The following is an 18,107-nucleotide window of genomic DNA, read 5'->3' as shown; positions in this document are numbered from 1 at the left end:
CAGCTTTCCTTCATGTTAACACTGTGTTTATCACTGTTCTAGGTTTTTTTTTTTATGATTTGTGAACCATAAAATTCAGCACAAGAGAAAATAGTTTACGATTTATAATACCATCCTAGGTATTATCCACATATTTTAGAAAATGAGAGTTTCCCCAGTGGAAAGAACGGGGCCATTAAAGAAGGAGGTACCTTTCTCTGAAGGGAGGAGAGAACTTCCACTTTGACTATGACCCTATCGGAATAAGATCAAAGTCAGCGAACTCTAAAGGCTTCCATAGCCCTGGCAACTCATGACTAGAGCCTAGGGAGATTACTGACGCCATGAACAGGAGTGTCAAATTGTTAAGTCAGCAACAGGAGTCACTGTGTACTTACATCCCATGTGGGATCTGTCCTTAATGTGATATCTAATGTGCAGTGATGCTATAACTAGTACTGAAACAGTATTTTTACTCTTTGTGTTTCTGCGTGGGTACAAACTGATGAGATCTTTACTAATTATATACTGAATCGATCTTCTGTATATAAAGATAATTGGAAATGAAAAAAAAAAAAACCCTGGTGTTAAATTGGAAATGGCATAGAAAATTAATTAATTAAAAAAAATATATATATATATATTATGTAGGATCTCTGTCTTTAATGTGCTGTACACTTTTATTTAATGCTATAACTAGTACTCCAACAGTATTTTTTTTTCACTTTGTGTTGCTATATGGGGGCAAACTGTTGAAATCGTTACCTAATATATACTAAACTGATCTTCTGTATATAAAGAGAATTGAAAATGAATCATGATGTGATTGGAAGGGGAGAGGGAGTGGGAAAGGGGAGGGTTGTGGGTGGGAGGGAAGTTTTGGGAGGGGGAAGCCATTGTAACCCATAAGCTGTACTTTGGAAATTTATATTCATTAAATAAAAGTTTAATTAAAAAAAAAAGAAAATGAGAGTTTCTTAAAACCGGATTTTGATCATTGTTTTTGTGTGTTCTTATGTTCACCTGTCTCTTGTATATTCTGTGAATTAGATATAGACAGTTGATAGCTTTCAACTTCAATTGTTGGGAAGAATGTAAGTAATAGATGTTGATATATTCTATCAGGAGACACACAATTCTCATTGTTTCTCATTTTGTGATGTTAAAAGTCATTGATGAGCATTGCCTAGATCCATAAATTAATGAAGGCTTGGAAAATGTTCCCAACTTTTAAAATTAGTTCTATATTTATCAGTTGCAATACTTTTCTAAATACTTTCCTAAGTTCGACTTTTGGGATACCATGAAGCACTGTTTTTGCATGATAAATGATGGATTCTTTTCTTTACTTAGCAGTCTTCGGAAAAATTGGTTTTCTAGCACCCTCCAAAGATGACCAATGAGATATTTTTAAAAATAACAATTTAAAGTAATGGACTTTAAAATGCTCGGTGTGTATCAATTTATTGCAGATTTCTTTTTTTTTTTTTTTGACAGGCAGAGTGGACAGTGAGAGAGGGACAGAGAAGAAAGGTCTTCCTTTTGCCGTTGGTTCACCCTCCAATGGCCGCTGCGGTAGCGCGCTGCGGCCAGCGCACTGTGCTGATCCGATGGCAGGAGCCAGGTACTTATCCTGGTCTCCCATGGGGTGCAGGGCCCAAGCACTTGGGCCATCCTCCACTGCACTCCCTGGCCACAGCAGAGAGCTGGCCTGGAAGAGGGGCAACCGGGACAGGATTGGTGCCCCGACCGGGACTAGAACCCGGTGTGTCGGCGCCACAAGGCGGAGGATTAGCCTAGTGAGCCGCGGCGCCGGCCCAGATTTCTTTTTGATGCTTAGGGTCCTCCATCTTTGGCCAGTGGGATTCTAAACTGGTTAATATTTTTGACATTACCTTAGTAGTCATTAATAGTTTACTTGCTTTTATTTTTGTATTGGATTCCCTCGTGGCCTAGAAAAATAAAGTCTTTAAATGAGGTTTGTGGAGGACCCCACATTGCAAGAGGAGGCTAAGATGTGAAACATTTCCTTTTTATATTCAGATTTATATTAATCTGCCATTTTACATGTAAGGCATTTTTCTGGGTGCCATACCTGGCCATACCTGTAGATTCCAGGTATGAGACTGATAAGAATATTCCATAAGGATAATCCTGCTAACAACTATCTTTAGCCTAAGGAAGTCAGTTAGCATGTTTACATGATTTATGCTGGGATGCCTGTCTTTTTTTCTTTTTCACAAAGTACTTCCCTGGTCATCAGAGAGGAACTGATTTCAGGCTAGCAGCTGTAATTACTTTCTCCCCAGTGCACTGTTTGATTTTAGTCAGTATCATTGTCATGTGTTTCTTGGGTATCTTTCATTATTTGTTTTTCAACAATTTCTGTGATTTTTTTTCACAAACTATGATGTGATGACCACCAGGATTTGAACTCATTTGTTGGAGAGTAAGGATTTCCTCTAAAAATTTACCTTAATGGACACACTGTCTCATAGATCTTTTAAAATTCTGTACTCACCCAGATACCTTTTTTTTTTTTTGCCCTCCTTCATCCACAATTTTTTTTGACAGGCAGTTAGACAGAGACAGAGAGACAGAGAGAAAAGTCTTCCTTTCCATTGGTTCACCCCGCAAATGGCCACTAAGGCCAGTGTGCTGTGCCGATCCGAAGCCAGGAGCCAGGTGCTTCCTCCTGGTCTCCCATGTGGGTGCAGGGCCCACGCACTTGGGCCATCCTCCACTGCCTTCCTGGACCATAGCAGAGAGCTGGACTGGAAGAGGAGCAACCGGGACAGAATCCGGTGCCCCAACTGGGACTAGAATCCAGGGTGTCAGCGCTGCAGGCAGAGGATTAGCCTAGTGAGCCACGGTGCCGGCCCATCCACAATTATTTGAAATTTCTTAAAATGTGTTGATAGAGGTGGAAGGAATTTTTCTGTGACTATATATGTTTTTTAAAGCCAAATTCACTTCCTTCCCTGGTCAACAAGTTCACTAGGTATTACCTCTGTTAAAAGATTTAATTCATTTCCCCAAATACTTTCTTGTCCTGGGAAATCATTGTTTAATATTAGCGTAGCTTTTTGTTTTATTGGATAAATAAAGGTTCATATCATTTGTTATAGTGTCTAGTTTGAAGAGAGATTGGAGTTTGACACACTGTGTATCAGCTAATATTTCAGGACTATTCTTACATTCCTTCCCAATAGAAATGACCTCCTCCCATATGACACACTTCTCATTAGGGGTGGTGATTAGAGTCTATTGTTCAGTAAATTCTAGATCTCACCTGATTTGTTTCATACATTACAGTACAGGTTTTAACAGGTGTCACCATGTAGCACCTTCTCTGAGGTGAAAGACATGCTGTACTCTTGAATCTAAAACTGCTTACTTGCTGTGTTCAAGAACCCAGTCTACTAGCTCAGGAATCTGATTGAGGCATCTGCTTTAGCATTTAAATATGCTTTCTGAGCCCTCACTACACACTTTAATTCCTAATTCCAACAGAGATTTTCCTGAGTGCCACTTGGGTGTTCTCTATTATCCCGTCATATAGGACGCATTTGTCACTAGCTGCAGTCTAGAGTCTGTAAATATCCCAACATCAGGAACCTAATTCTTCCCCCAGTGCTAAATTAGCAGCTCTCAACTCTGCCAAATTTTCAGACTTGTCCATTCTTTCTCATCAGAGTTTCTTTCTGTCAGTAAAGCAACAACCACCAATTTCCAAATGTAACACAACTCCCAGTAGTGAACCAGGCAGCTGTTTCGTCTTAGCTGGTGAAGAATCACAGGATTTGGTCCCCAGAATGGTGTTGGGAAGGAGATCTCTTGGCACCATAACAACTTGTTCATGTATGCAGTGTACTCCCTTTGAATTGCCCACCTTTGCACAGTCATCCATACTGTGTTTCCTTTTTGTCAGCAAGCCTTGGCACACTACTTCTTTCTGTTCTCTGTCTATGACATCATCATTCAAGGTATGATTGATATTTAGCCTCAGAATTACTTGATTTTCTTCTATGGTGGATGCAGTTTTGACGAACTACTAGTAAGAATTGTATTTCAGACGGGCTAGAATGAGCAGTTTTTACAGGCAGTTGTCATGCTCAAAACCCAAGAGGTCTTTTCTGAGTAGCCTATTTCATTTATCCCACAGGTTTCAAATCTGTGTATGCTCTAGTGGCAGATATTCTTGTATAATCTCTACAGTTGGATCATGAAGTGGGGATTCCTGTGCCACCATTCTCTGAAAATCTTTTAATGCTCATTTCTTCAAAGGACTTTTAAAAAATATTTATTTTGATGACTTTGCAATAGGGGCTAACAGTGTTCTTTTAGGAGTAATGAGACTGGGCTAAAACTCAAGCAGCATTGCAAGCCCTGAGTTTCATTCCTGCTCATCTACAAGAGACAACAACTCATTTCTCACAGTTTGAGGAACATCTCTAGTTGTTCCAGGCATTTCTCAGATTGGGCTGGACTTGACTTTTAGCTGCTGATCATTAACTCCTATTGACCCTCCTTCTCTGAAGAGGAAATTAGCCTGATAGCATCAACTAGTTCACTAACTTGCTTTAAACGGTTATTAAGTTCACTAGATTGACTCTGTAGATTGCAGTACACCAGGGAATTTACATATTGTTGTTGCACTACTGTAATTTTATATTGATTTCCATTCAATGAAAGTGTAGACTGTGTTTGGTGAGACTCTGAATTTAGGATTGACATTGAAGTTAGGTGTATGGTAGCATACCACTCTCCTTTTACCTATTATACTTCCTTCATAACATTCACCATCTTAACTTGTCTGAAGCAATCCGAAGAGCCACTTTCTTTAGTCCTTGACAGTCTGCTATTTACTTCCTGGAATAATTTGCCTTATTGTAGCTAGAATGACGATTAAAAAGAATTAGTGAAAATCAAAACTCCCACTGTTACCATTTCCCCAGTTTAGAAGTGATCAATTGTTACACTTTTTGGAATTCTGCACTGATTAATGTTTACTACAGAGGAAGATTTCAGCTGTTAATTTGAAGATTCTCATTTACCCCATTAAAAATAGTAAAGGGTAGACTTAGATAATATCCCCTTTAAAAAGGGCAAAGGCAACATGACCTATGCTTTCAGCTTTTTGACTTTACACCAAAGGCTGATATTTTAGTCAATAAATGTCTCCATTTTATATTCAGAGCATCACATTGCTCATGTTATATTTTCCAAGGACTCCTATCCCCTCAATAAATATCCAGATTATTTTTCACTATAAGTAATCATAAACCAACCAAATACACCCTGCTAAAAGCATTCCATAGATAAGAAATCTCCTGCTAGCAAATATAATTTATTTACCAGCAGGTTTGTCATGATCTGGTTAACAAGGAGATATGACTGGTTTCTTTCTTTCCCAGGACATATTCACATAAAAGAACATAAGTTGCTGATCTCCCGTTTAATTATTTGCTTCACTAAGACTTTCTGTTTCTGCCAGTACATGATTGAAATCTAGTTCTAAAAGGGCTATTTTCTGGGTCAAAGGAAAAATGCATGTACAATTTTGCTAGAAAGTACAAAATTACCCTTTGTTGGAAAATTCACATTTCCACCACCATAGTGTGACTGTTTCTATTATACCATAGCTTCTCCAATGATATTTTTGCTATTCTGAAGAGTGTTAAATGGTTACTCAGATAATTTGTATTCACTTTTTTCTAAGCTGGTAAGATAATATCTTGCTCATGTACCAGAAGATTTTGACAATACTCATCCTTGAAACATTTCCCTTAGTGGTCTCTGGGGTGTCACTTTCTCAGTTGTCCTCCTTTGCTGGTTCCTTCTCTTCAAACTTTATAAAAGTAATTCTTCAAGTTTCAACCCTGAGACTTCTTCCTGTGTAGTCATTCCGTTGGTCACCTTAGAAAGCATGGTGATTTTATGTAGTATATTTATACCTTCTTCCTCCTTACATGTCCCTGTGTGTCACATCTCCAATGTGCCACTAAGGTATCTAATGAATATCTTGTGTTTATATGTCCCAAACCAAGTTCTTCTCAGTTCCTACATCTGACCCTCCCCAAGTCATTCTGATTTTAGTAAATGGTAAGTATTCCTGTAGCTCAGGCAAAAAAAATTTCTTTCTCATTTGATGCAAATTAATTCATTGGCACATCCATTATGTGCACTGTTGAAAAACACCTATAATTTCACTGCTTCTTAATGCCTCCAGTACTACCAGTATAGCGCAAACCACTATCATCTTTTATGGATTTTTGTAACTTTTAATAATTGCAGTAATCTTTAAACTGGTATCCCTGCACCTTTCCTTTCTGTTCCCTCTGCTCTCAAATCTATTCTATACCCAGAAGAATCTATTTTTTAAAGTCAACATTATGGAAGAAAAATTTGTATGAAATAAAACATACCTATTTTAAGTGTACAATTTGAGCACTTTATTCTTTTAAAGATTTATTTAAAATATTTTTTAAAAGGCAGAGAAACAGAGCAAGATGTATGGAGGCCGAGGCTGGGGGAAGAAGGGATGAATGTTGGGGATTTTTTCATCCCAACTTCCCAAATGGCGACAATAGCTAGGTCTGGGCCAGGCCAAACCAGCAGCCAGGAACTTGGAACTCTACCTGGGTCTCTCATGTGGGTGGTAGAGGCCTAAGTAGTTGGGCCATTTTCTGCTGCCTTCCTAGGCACATTAGTGGGAAGTCAGATTGGGATTTGAGCAGCCATGACTCCAACTGGTGATTAGATATTGGATGCAAGTATTGCAAGTGGTGTCTTAACCTGCTGTCCCCCAATTTGAGTGCTTTAAAGTGTCTGTTTTACTTGTCTTCAGTCAATCCCTGTGCCTTCCCCCAGCTATGTCTTCACATTCACTGAGCTATTTCTTTCCAATGTCTAATATTAGTGTCAATCCCATTACATTAAATTTTCATTTAATATATTTTGTTAAGAAATAATTCTTCTTGATTTAAATACAATTCTGTGGTTTGAACTTGAACTCCAAAGCCTTGAAAGCCATAAGAAATAAACTTTTATTGTTTAAATTATGTAACTGTGGTATTTTGTTATAGAAGCACAAATGAACTAAGTCAGAAATTGGTGTCAGAGCTATTGAATGTTGTTGTAATACCTAAAAATGTAGATGTGTTCTTAGAATGGAGCAATGGGTAGAAACTGATACAGTTTTGTGGTGTGTGCTGGAAAAAAACCTTGATTGTTGTGAGTGGAGAATGAAGGGCAACTTTCATTCCTCAGAAGAGGAGAACTACAGAGAGAGCCTTAGTCTTAGAGATTATCTCAGTGGTCATGAACAGAATATTGGTAGAAATACAGAAAGTAAAAGCCATTCGGATGGTATCTTAAATGGATATGCGAAATATCTTATTTGAAACTAGAAGAAAGGCCATTCTTTTTATAAAGTGGCAAAGAAATTGGCTGAATTGTATCTGTGTCCTACTGATTTGTGGAAGACAGAATTTAAGAGCAATGGACTAAGGATTTTTGGTGAAGGACATCTGTAAGCCAATTGTTCAGGGTGCTACATAGCTTTTCTTAACTGCATATAGTAAAATGAGAGAAGAGAGAAAGGGATTCAGAACAGAATTTATAATGAGAAAGGAAGCATATGTAAAGATTTGGAGAATTTTCCGCTTGAATATGCAAAAAATAAAGTACTTGTAGGAAAGAAAATCATGGGTGAGGCCAAGCTACCATTGATAAGGAGGTTAGTATGGATAGGTGAGTCTTCTAATCAGAATAATGAAAGAATGACTGTGAAAGTATCTGAGGTCTTTGAAGTTGTCATTCCCATAACAGAACCAGAGTACCAAGGTATTGAGTGCAGAACAGTTTCAAGGGAGGAGCCCATGGCACCTGTGGGCACTCAGGACTCACTGCCCAGGGCAACCTCGTCTGTGCTGCTTCATTGTAGCACAGTGCTCCTTGGCTGCCCCTTCTGTGGCCCTACTGGGGTCAGGTGATGCTCAGGCTGCTGCCAGAGGGCATAAAACATCAGGGTTGGTGGTGTCCTTGTGATACTGTGCAGATGTGCCGCATGCATGAGGTATTTCTACTTAGATATCAAAATATGTCTTACAGAGTGTTGCAGCCCAGGTAGAGAAATGTTTACAGGAGAAAGGCCACTGCAGGGTTCCCACTAAGGCTATCCCTAGCAGAGCCATGGGCCATGGCCACAAGAGAGAGCCCCTACAAAAGCAGGACTCAGTATAGCTGAGTTGGCACTGTGGCAGAGTTGTGGAAGTGGGGCTGTCTCTGTGAATCTATAACTGTAGAGCTACCAGAATAAATTTCAGCCTCGAACATTCCAGCTCTTGACAGCTGCTAAATGAATTGCACTCAGCAATGCTATTGGAGCAGGAAATCCCAGGGCTTTGGGGTCCAACCCCAGCCCAAGGGAATCCGGGTTGTAGGATGTGAAATCAGATTATTCTCAAGCCTTAAGATTTAACGTTTGCTCTCTTGAATTTTAGATTTGGCTGGGCTCTGTTACTACTTTCTTCTTTCTTTTTTCTCCTTTTTTTGGAATGGGAATGTCTATCCAATGCCTGTGCCATTACTGTATTTTAAAAATACAAGGGAGACAGGCATTTTGTACAGTGGTTAAAATGCCCCTTGGGAGCCTGCATCTCATATCAGAGTGCCTGGGCTGAGTTCTGATTCCACTTCTGATGCCAGCTCCCTGCTAATGCACATCCTAGGAGATAATGGTGATGGCTGAGGAAATTGGGTTCCTGCCACCAATATGGGAGACCCAGATTGAGTTCCTGGCTCCTGTCTTCAGCCTGGCTCAGCCCTGGCTGATATAGGCATTTAGGAAGTAAACCGAGTATGGAAGATCTTTCTCTGTCTATCTCTGTTTATCTCCCTGTGACTTTCAAATAAATTTTAAAAATTGAATTAGTAAAAAATAAAAGTCAAAGGGATTTTTTAAAAAGTTAATAGAAAATGTGTGTTATATAAAAACTATGTATGAATTTTATTTTTGAAGCAAAATAAACATCTATTCCATTTTCCATGGCCATTTTTAAATCCCCTCATACATAACTTGTTTGACTTCACAGACTCACAGTTGGAGAGGGAACTTACCTTGGGGTAATTCAAGTCTTGAGTCTCACACAAATCTGATTGTGATAATATTTAGATGAAACTTTAGACTTAGATTTTTAATTGATGCTGGAGTGAGTTAAGACTTTGGGGGGTTATTGGGTTGTATTTGAGAAGGACATGGATTTTGAAAGTCCCATGGTGGAATGTTATTGTTTGATTGATGGTGTTCCTTCTAAAATTAAGGTTGAAACTCAATGCTTTTTTTTCAACTTTTATTTAAATATAAATTTCCAAAGTACAGCTTTTGGATTATAGCAGCTTCCCCCCCCAAAAAAAATCTCCCTTCCACCCACAACCATCTCATCTCCCACTCCCTCTCACATCCCATTCTTCATCAAGATTCATTTTCAATTATCTTTATACACAGATCAACTTAGTATATACTAAGTAAAAATTTCAACAGACTGCACCCACACAGAAACACAAAGTATAGAGTACTGTTTGAGTAGTAGTTTTACCATTAATTTGCATAGTACAACATATTAAGGACATAGATCCTACATGAGGAGTAGGTGCACAGTGACTCCCATTGTTGATTTAACAATTGACACTCTTATTTATGACGTCAGTAATCACCCGAGGTTCTTGTCATGAGCTGCCAAGGCTATGGAAGCCTCTTGAGTTCACCAACTCCAATCTTATTTAGTCAAGGTCATAGTCAAAGTGGAAGTTCTCTCCTTTCTTCAGAGAAAGGTACCTCCTTCTTTGATGGTCCGTTCTTTCCGCTGGGATCTCACTCACAGAGATCTTTCATTTAGGTCATTTTTTTTTTCCCACAATGTCTTGGCTTTCCATGCCTGTGAAACTTTCATGGGCTTTTAAGCCAGATGCGAATGCCTTATGGGCTGATTCTCAGGCCAGAGTGCTGTTTAGGGCATTTGCAATTCTATGAGTCTGCTGTGTATCCCGCTTCCCATGTAGGATCGTTCTCTCCTTTTTAATTCTATCAATTATTATTTGCAGAAATTGGTCTTATTTATGTAATCCCTTTGACACTTAATCCTATCTTTTTGATCAATTATGAACTCAAACTGATCACTTTAACAAGTAAGATGTCATTGGTACATGCCACCTTGATGGGATTGAATTGGAATCCCCTGGCAAGTTTCTAGCTCTACCATTAGGGGTAAGTCCGAGTGAGCATGTCCCAAATTGTACATCTCCTCCCTCTCTTATTCCCACTCTTATATTTAACAGAGATCACTTTTCAGTTAAATTTAAATGCCTAAGAATAATTGTGTATTATTAAAGGTTCAACCAATGGTATTTAGTAGAACAAAAAAAATACTAAAAGAAATAAAATTGTAAGTTGTTCCTCAGCAGTCAGGACAAGGGCTGATCAAGTCATTGTTTCTCATAGTGTCCATTTCACTTCAACAGTTTTCCTTTTAGTGCTCAGTTAGTTGTCACCGATCAGGGAACACATAGGATATTTGTCCCTTTGGGACTGGCTTATTTCTTTCTTCTTCTTCTTTTTTTTTTTTTTTTTTTTTTGACAGGCAAAGTTAGACAGTGAGAGAGAGAGAGAGAGAGAGAGAGAGAGAGAGAAAGGTCTTCCTTTTTCCCTTGGTTCACCCCTCAAAGTGGCCACTACAGCTGGCGCGCTGTGGCCGGTGCACTGTGCTGATCCGAAGCCAGGAGCCAGGTGCTTCCTCTTGGCCTCCCTTGCGGGTGCAGGGCCCAAGGACCTGGGCCATCTTCCACTTCACTCCTGGGCCACAGCAGAGAGCTGGACTGGAAGAAGAGCAACTGGGACAGAATCCGGCGCCCCGACCCGTGCCAGTGCCGCAGGCAGAGGATTAGCCTAGTGAGCCACAGCGCCGGCTGGGACTGGCTTATTTCACTCAGCATGATATGTTCCAGATTCCTCCATTTTGTTGCAAATGACTGGATTTCATTTTTTTTTTACTGCTGTATAGTATTCTATAGAGTCCATATCCCATAATTTCTTTATCCAGTCTTCTGTTGATGGGCATTTAGGTTGACTCCAGGTCTTAGCTATTGTGAATTGAGCTGCAATAAACACTGGAAACTCAATCCTTAATGCAACAATTTTAAGAGGCGTGGCCTTTGGCTAATGATTAAGTCATAAGGGCTTTGCCCTAATAAATGGGATTTAGTGCCCTTGGAAAGGACTGTAGGTTAAAAGGAGCACCTCTTTGATGTTCTTATCCCTTATGGTAGTGGAGGATACAGCACACCTTCCCTCAGGGGATTTAGCATGAAGGTAGCATCTTGAAAGCAGACAGCAGCCCTCACAGAACATTGAATCTATTGGTGCCTTGATCGTGAACTTCCTAGCCTTAAGAACCATGAGAAATAAATCTCTGTTGTTTATAAATGACCCAGTCTGTGATATTTTGTTATAGCAACATTAACTGAGACATAAACTTCTTCCAAGGGACCTGTATTGTGGCTTAGTGGGTTAAATTGCTGCTTGAGACATTAGCATCCCGTAGCTGAATGCTCCACTTCTGATTCAGTGTCCTGCTAATGTGCCTGGGAAGGCAGGAAATGATGGCTGTAGTGCTTGGGCCCTGCCACTCATGAGGGGAACATGAATGGAGATGCTGTCTCCTGGCTTTGGCCTTGCCTAGCTCTGGCTACAGTTTCTGTGAAACAGGCATTTGAATATGGTTTAGCTGCGTTGGCTCTTGGTCAGGATTCTCACGAGGTTGCAGTCAAGTTGTTGGCTGCAGCACAGTCTGCAGAAGGATGGATTGGTGGAGAATCTGCTGCAAGCTCCATCAGCTTCTACTGACACTCACCTCCACACTACAGGGACTTCTCCAGGGACTGGCTTCCCCCAGAAAAAACAATCTGGGAGAACATGAAAACAAGTGTATATACTCAAGCAGAAGCTTTTGACTTTTAATAGCATATCATTACTCTACAAGAATGATCATTTTGAGAACTTTTAAAACTCTGCCTGTGCTGAGTTCTGGAAATTGTCTCCAAGTTGACTCAGGGTAGTTGGTTATAGCTTCACTTTGTTTCCCTTTACTTGTGCTGCTTCTAACGGATGATGACAGTAGCCTTGTGTACAGTTTTCTAGTTGTTTTTGGCAGGAAGGGAAGTCCCATAATTACCCCTTCCTGGATAGGAACAGAAGTCCAAAGACTATGCTTTATAGTGCTAGAAATATCATATGGGGCTTCACCTCAGCAGCACCAGTGACTTGTCACTTCTATCGCTGGCCTGTGTTGTCTCTTAGACCCCATGTGTAACTTCTTTTCCTCCCGTTTTCTCCATCATGGTTTCACTGACTCTGCTATTGCTTAGGCATTCCCAGCATAGCACTGCTTCAATCTTTGCTCTTGCTGTTACCTCTGTCTAAATCACACATTCCCCAGACTGAATTTAAATCTCTGCTTAAATATTACTGATCATATAGGCATTCTCTGATTATTTTATGTAAAATAGTGCCTTCCTCCTCATTTATTCTTTAAATAAATTTTTTTTGAGCAGTAGAGAAGGAGGCATATAGACAGAGTGCCCATCTGTGGGTTCACTTCCCAAATGCCTGCAGTGGTCTCAGACAGGGTTGGAGGCTGAATCTAGGAGCCAGAAATTCAATCCAGGTCTCCCAATTCGATGGCTAGAAGCCAATCACTTGATCCACCAGGAGATGCATTAGTGGGAAGTTGGAGTTGGAAGCAGAGCCAAGTATTGACCCAAGTGCTCTGATTTGGGATGTGTCTTTCCTGCTAGTCCAAATGCCTGCCTCTTGTTCATTCTTTATTTTACTTATTCTATTTTATTTTAATAGCACTTATCACAACCCGACATATTAAATATGTATTTATTTTGTGTCTCCCCCAACTGCAGTATAAACTCCAAGTGAAATAGTCCCCAGAAGCATGCTTGACACATAGTAGAAACTCAACATGTATATGTTCAATAGTTGAATAAGTAGCATACTCCATGCTGCAGCCAGGAGCAAGGAAATCCATTCTGATTTCTGACATGGATGGCAAAGATCCAAGCACTTGGGATGATTTTCTGCTGCCATCCCTGGTGCATTAACAGGAAGCTGGATTGGAATCAGAGCAGCCAGGAATATTTATTTTTAACTTTTCAAAAATTTATTTTGAGGGACACACACACACACGCACACACACACACAGAGAGAGAGAAACTCCCACCCTCTTGAGTTTCACTCCCCAAATGTTTGCAATGGCCCCTGGCTGGTGTTGAAGCCAGGAGCCAAGAATTAAATCTGGGTCTATCAAGTGGGTAGCAGGAATTCAATCACTCGAGCCATCATTGCTGCCTCCCAAGGTCTGAATTGGCAAGAAGCTCCAGTCAAGAATGAAGACAGGCATCTACCCAGGGACTCTAATATGGAATGAGGGCATATTAACACTAGGTCAAATGCCCACCCCACATTTTGACAGTGGAAAACAAGATGCTTCCCTGAATTCAATACTCCATTGTTTTCTATCCAAACTTGGATACAGAAGTCTTTTATTCTGTGTTCAACCTCTTCATGTTTTCCATACTACCAAATCAAAGGCTCAGTTACCATCCCAGGGTTCTGAACAGGAATGGAGCATGTCCCAGCACTATATAAAATCCCCTAATTCCCTAGAGCTCACTTGTAGTTTTCATTCAGGGAACTCTCCAAATCCTCTTTTTTTTTTTTTTTTCTGGCAAGTTGATCACTTAAGCACTTATGTGCCTAGCCCTATTGCTCTTCTACACACACACACACACACACAGATCTGGAATTGAATTCTGGGCTTCTGGGAGCTTCTGCCTTTGGCCTACAAGTCAAAAACCATGAAGTTCATAACTACATGCATATTCTGGCTATATTCTGGTTAGGAGGAAACTACCACATTTCTTTTATTTTTTCAGTTTTCTGCTGCAGGGTAGACAGATATAAATTAATGTTCCAATAGAGTAATTGGTCCAAATATAAGTAAATGAATAAATAAAAAGCCTATTCCTTAGATCTGCATCTCTCTTAGCCAGTCTTCAATGTTCTCTTCCCAGTAAAAATTTCTTTCCAAAGACTCCATAAAACTTTCTCGGCATGTATATTCCTTACTATATTTTATCATTTTTATGTAATTATCCAGTTAGCTCCTCAGTTAAACTGTGAGCTCCTTGGGGACATGGTTTGTGCCTAATTTGCTTTTCCTCACTATAGTATAGGCTGATTATTTTGCACCTAGTAAGCCCCAGGAATAATTGTGAATACAATAATTTAGTTATTGTAATAATGAAATAAAAAACAATGTAATAATTGTAATGATGAAAATATGTTCCCAATTTTAGTACCAACTTTATAACAAATGTCATGCTAAAGGCTAGAGGCAGATTGCATGAGTGTTGAAAATGCTTCACTAGATTAATGCAGACATTGAAAAGATAGTTTCCCTTAATTAGTAATATTTTTATATTATTTTGAAAGAACTAAGAACCTTAAACAAGGTAAATATTGCTTATATTAATTAAAATGGTCCTCTCAGAGGTAGGCAATGTGATACAGGTCTTGCCATGTTGTTCAGACCATATATTTGCAACACTGATCTGTGACCATGATTAGTAGATTAATACAACCAAGGACAGTAAATATTATAAATCATAAACTTTTAATGAATAATTAAGCTTAATTCCTTAACTTCTGTGAGGAATATTTGTGTAAATAAGTACTAAATATTTTTTTTAAGCTTTTGAACATAAGGCAGTCCTCATCCGAACTGTCATTGCAGCAGGCAGTGGAGACCCTGCAGGCTGCTGTCTTCCAAAAGACATATTTGACTGATTTTTACAATTTTTTAATTTCAGTGAGGTAGCTACTTGTAGCTACTTGTAAACTTTAAGTTGGCTTTAGAAGCATGAATGAGCATGAGTGTGCATTATGACTCAGATGCAGCTGTGTGAAAAGGATGACAATGCTTGACTTTCTTTTCTTTTTCCTTAATTAGAAAGAATAAAACTTCAAATCTTGAGTAAGCATTCATAAACTTCCAACGAAACATGAAAATATGTCTCTGTTCTCTAAATATGTTTTACATAATCTTTTTTACCATATTATAACATCACTGTAACACAGTCTTAGGTGTGTATGTAAAAATTGATTCAGTGTTTTGGAATGATTTTTTCTTATTTTCTAGGCTCATAGTGTCATATAGACTGTAATACATCCAGAAATTTGCAATGACTTCTATTCAGTGAAGAAGTTTTAATTATCATGTAATTAAAAGTTTTTAATTACTTAATCTTCCTAATTTTTGTTCTTTAACAAATATTTTCTTTTTTCCTTACTTTTGTGTTTCTTTTATTTTAATAGTTTATTTTATTTGAAAGGCAGAGAGAGTGACACAAAGAGAGACAGAATGTCAGAGATCGCTCATCTGCTGTTTCACTTCCCAAATGCTTACAACCACCAGGGCTGGGCCAGGCTGAAGCTAAGAGTTGGGAATTTATCCAGGTCTCTCCTGTGATGGCAGGAACCCAACTACTTGAGTCTCCCAGGAAGCTGCTTCCCAGGGAGGGCATTAGCGGAAGCTCATATCAAGAGCAGAACTCTGACTTTAACCCAGGTGCTCCACTATGCAATGTGGATGTCCCAACCATCATCTTAACCACTGTTCCAAATGCTTGGCCCATTTCTTTTGTTTTGAAATATATGTTTTTTTAGGCTCCATGAAATAATCTTGAACTTTCAGTTAAGATTTTCTAAGAGACTCCAACATAGTCCAGACACCAGACAAAATGTGGATTGTAATTGTTTTTGTTTTGTTTTGTTTTGTTTTTCTTTTTTTATTATTTTTGACAGGCAGAGTGGACAGTAGAGGGAGACAGAGAGAAAGGTCTTCCTTTGCCGTTGGTTCACCCTCCAATGGCCGCCGCGGTAGGCGCACTGCGGCCGGCGCACCGCGCTGTTCCGATGGCAGGAGCCAGGTGCTTATCCTGGTCTCCCATGGGGTGCAGGGCCCAAGAACTTGGGACATCCTCCACTGCACTCCCTGGCCACAGCAGAGAGCTGGCCTGGAAGAGGGGCAACCGGGACAGAATCCGGCACCCCGACTGGGACTAGAACCCGGTGTGCTGGCGCCGCAAGGTGGAGGATTAGCCTGTTAAGCCACGGCGCCGGCCTGGATTGTAATTGTTAATTTGTTACTCAGAGATTTGAGGGTAACTTTGAAAATTATCTACAAGGGTAAGTTATAAGGAAATATTTACACCAAAGAGAGCATTCTTAAATGTATTTGCAAACATATATCAAATAAATGTTAAATATCGAAGAGACACCAAAATGGCAACATAAGGAGGGAGCTTAGTGCTCCTAAAGCGTGGAGAGAATGAAATCTCAGGGAAGAGTTAGAAAAAAGCAGAGCAAATACCACGCAAATTAGAGGGACGTTGTGGGTCTACGTGTAGGGTGTGGACACGCACAACTCAGGATCCCACAGCCCAGAGCCTCAGCACCAAGTTTGGAGAGTAAGGTGAGACCAGCAGCCCAAGCCACTGGTGATAAAACTGCAGGAAGAGCTTGTGTGAGTCCAGTTTAGAACCCTGTGGGGGACAGTGCACCTGCCAACCTACAGGGAAAAAAATGGAGGATGATTTTCTCTCCCTGACCACCTGGCACTGGCATCCTGTACCTAGCCAAGAGGGAGTGGATGCCATTTTGGACATATGTAACAGCTGTGCCAGTTTGTCCTTGTGCCCAGCAACTAGCAGAGAGGAGATGCCTGAATCTGGCTGGGAGAATTGACAGGGGGCTGGGTGCTCTTGACTGTGGGAGCCTGGTGTGCTGGGATTGTGAAAACACTGTGGTTGTATGTGAGGGCACAGAGTGTGACTGGTCTTTGAGCAGTCACTGTGAGTGACTCCACATGCTCAGGGCTTCCTGATTCCCTGGTGAGGGTCATTGCTGCAGGATCTGTGCTCACACTGAGGACTGCATGAATCCTCTGTGTGATTCTTGTGTCAGCATGAACAAATATTATACCCACTGGGGCTAGCGACCAGTCATTGATCTCCTCGGAGGAGAGGAGGTGAACATGAGACTACACCAATGGAGATGAAACCTTCCCTCTAATTAAAAAAAAAAAAAACCAAAAAACTACCACACCCAATCTAGGTGTCACCTTGGACAATCCCCTCACCCTGAAACACTGAACAGAGCTCCCTGACCACACCCAGTACACCCCTCAGGATATTCACTGAAAGAGCAGACATCCACTAAGCCAGAGAGGCATAGTTCAAAGATAAAAGCCATCAGAGAGAAAAAACAACAACAACAAATATCTCCACAAATGCCTCAAAATAAACAGCAATTCAAGAAACAAAAATAAGGAAGACAACATAATGTCTTCAAAGAAACACAACAACACTTCAATACTAGAATGTGAAAATGAAGAGATTGAATAAATGCTGGAAACAGAATTGAAAAAATTGATCATAAGATTACTTAGAAGAAATCAGAAGCAAACCCATGAATTAAAGAAATCCATACATGACATGAATGAACATTTTTCCCATGAAATTGAGATTTTAAAGAGAAATCAGAATGAAATATTTGAAATGAAGAATTCAGTAGATCAAATAAAAAGGCAGTGGAAAGCCTTAACAACACACTTGGTGAGTCAAAAGAAAGAATATCTGAGTTAGAAGACAAATCTCTAATTTTACAGTCAAACCAAAAATGAAGAAGATGAACAAGATGAAGAAGATGATGAAGACGAAGAAGAGGAAGGAGAGGAGGAAGAAGAGGAGGAAGAAGAAGAAATAATTAGAAAACTAAATGACAGTTTTGGAGGTTTATGGGATACTATCAAACAACCCAACATACAGGTCTTAGGAATTCCTGAAGGTGTGGAAAGAGAGAATGGTTTAGAAGGCCTTTTTAGTGAAATAATTACAGAAAACTTCCCTAATTTGGAGAAAGAAAGGGACATCCAAATACACAAGGCAGACAGAACTCCTCATAGACATGACCAGAAAAGATCTTCACGGCAACACAT

Source organism: Lepus europaeus, chromosome 8 (assembly GCF_033115175.1).
Source record: "Lepus europaeus isolate LE1 chromosome 8, mLepTim1.pri, whole genome shotgun sequence".
Lineage (NCBI taxonomy): Eukaryota > Metazoa > Chordata > Mammalia > Lagomorpha > Leporidae > Lepus > Lepus europaeus.
The sequence above is the reverse complement of the archived record's forward strand: the minus strand, read 5'-3'. Positions refer to the sequence as shown.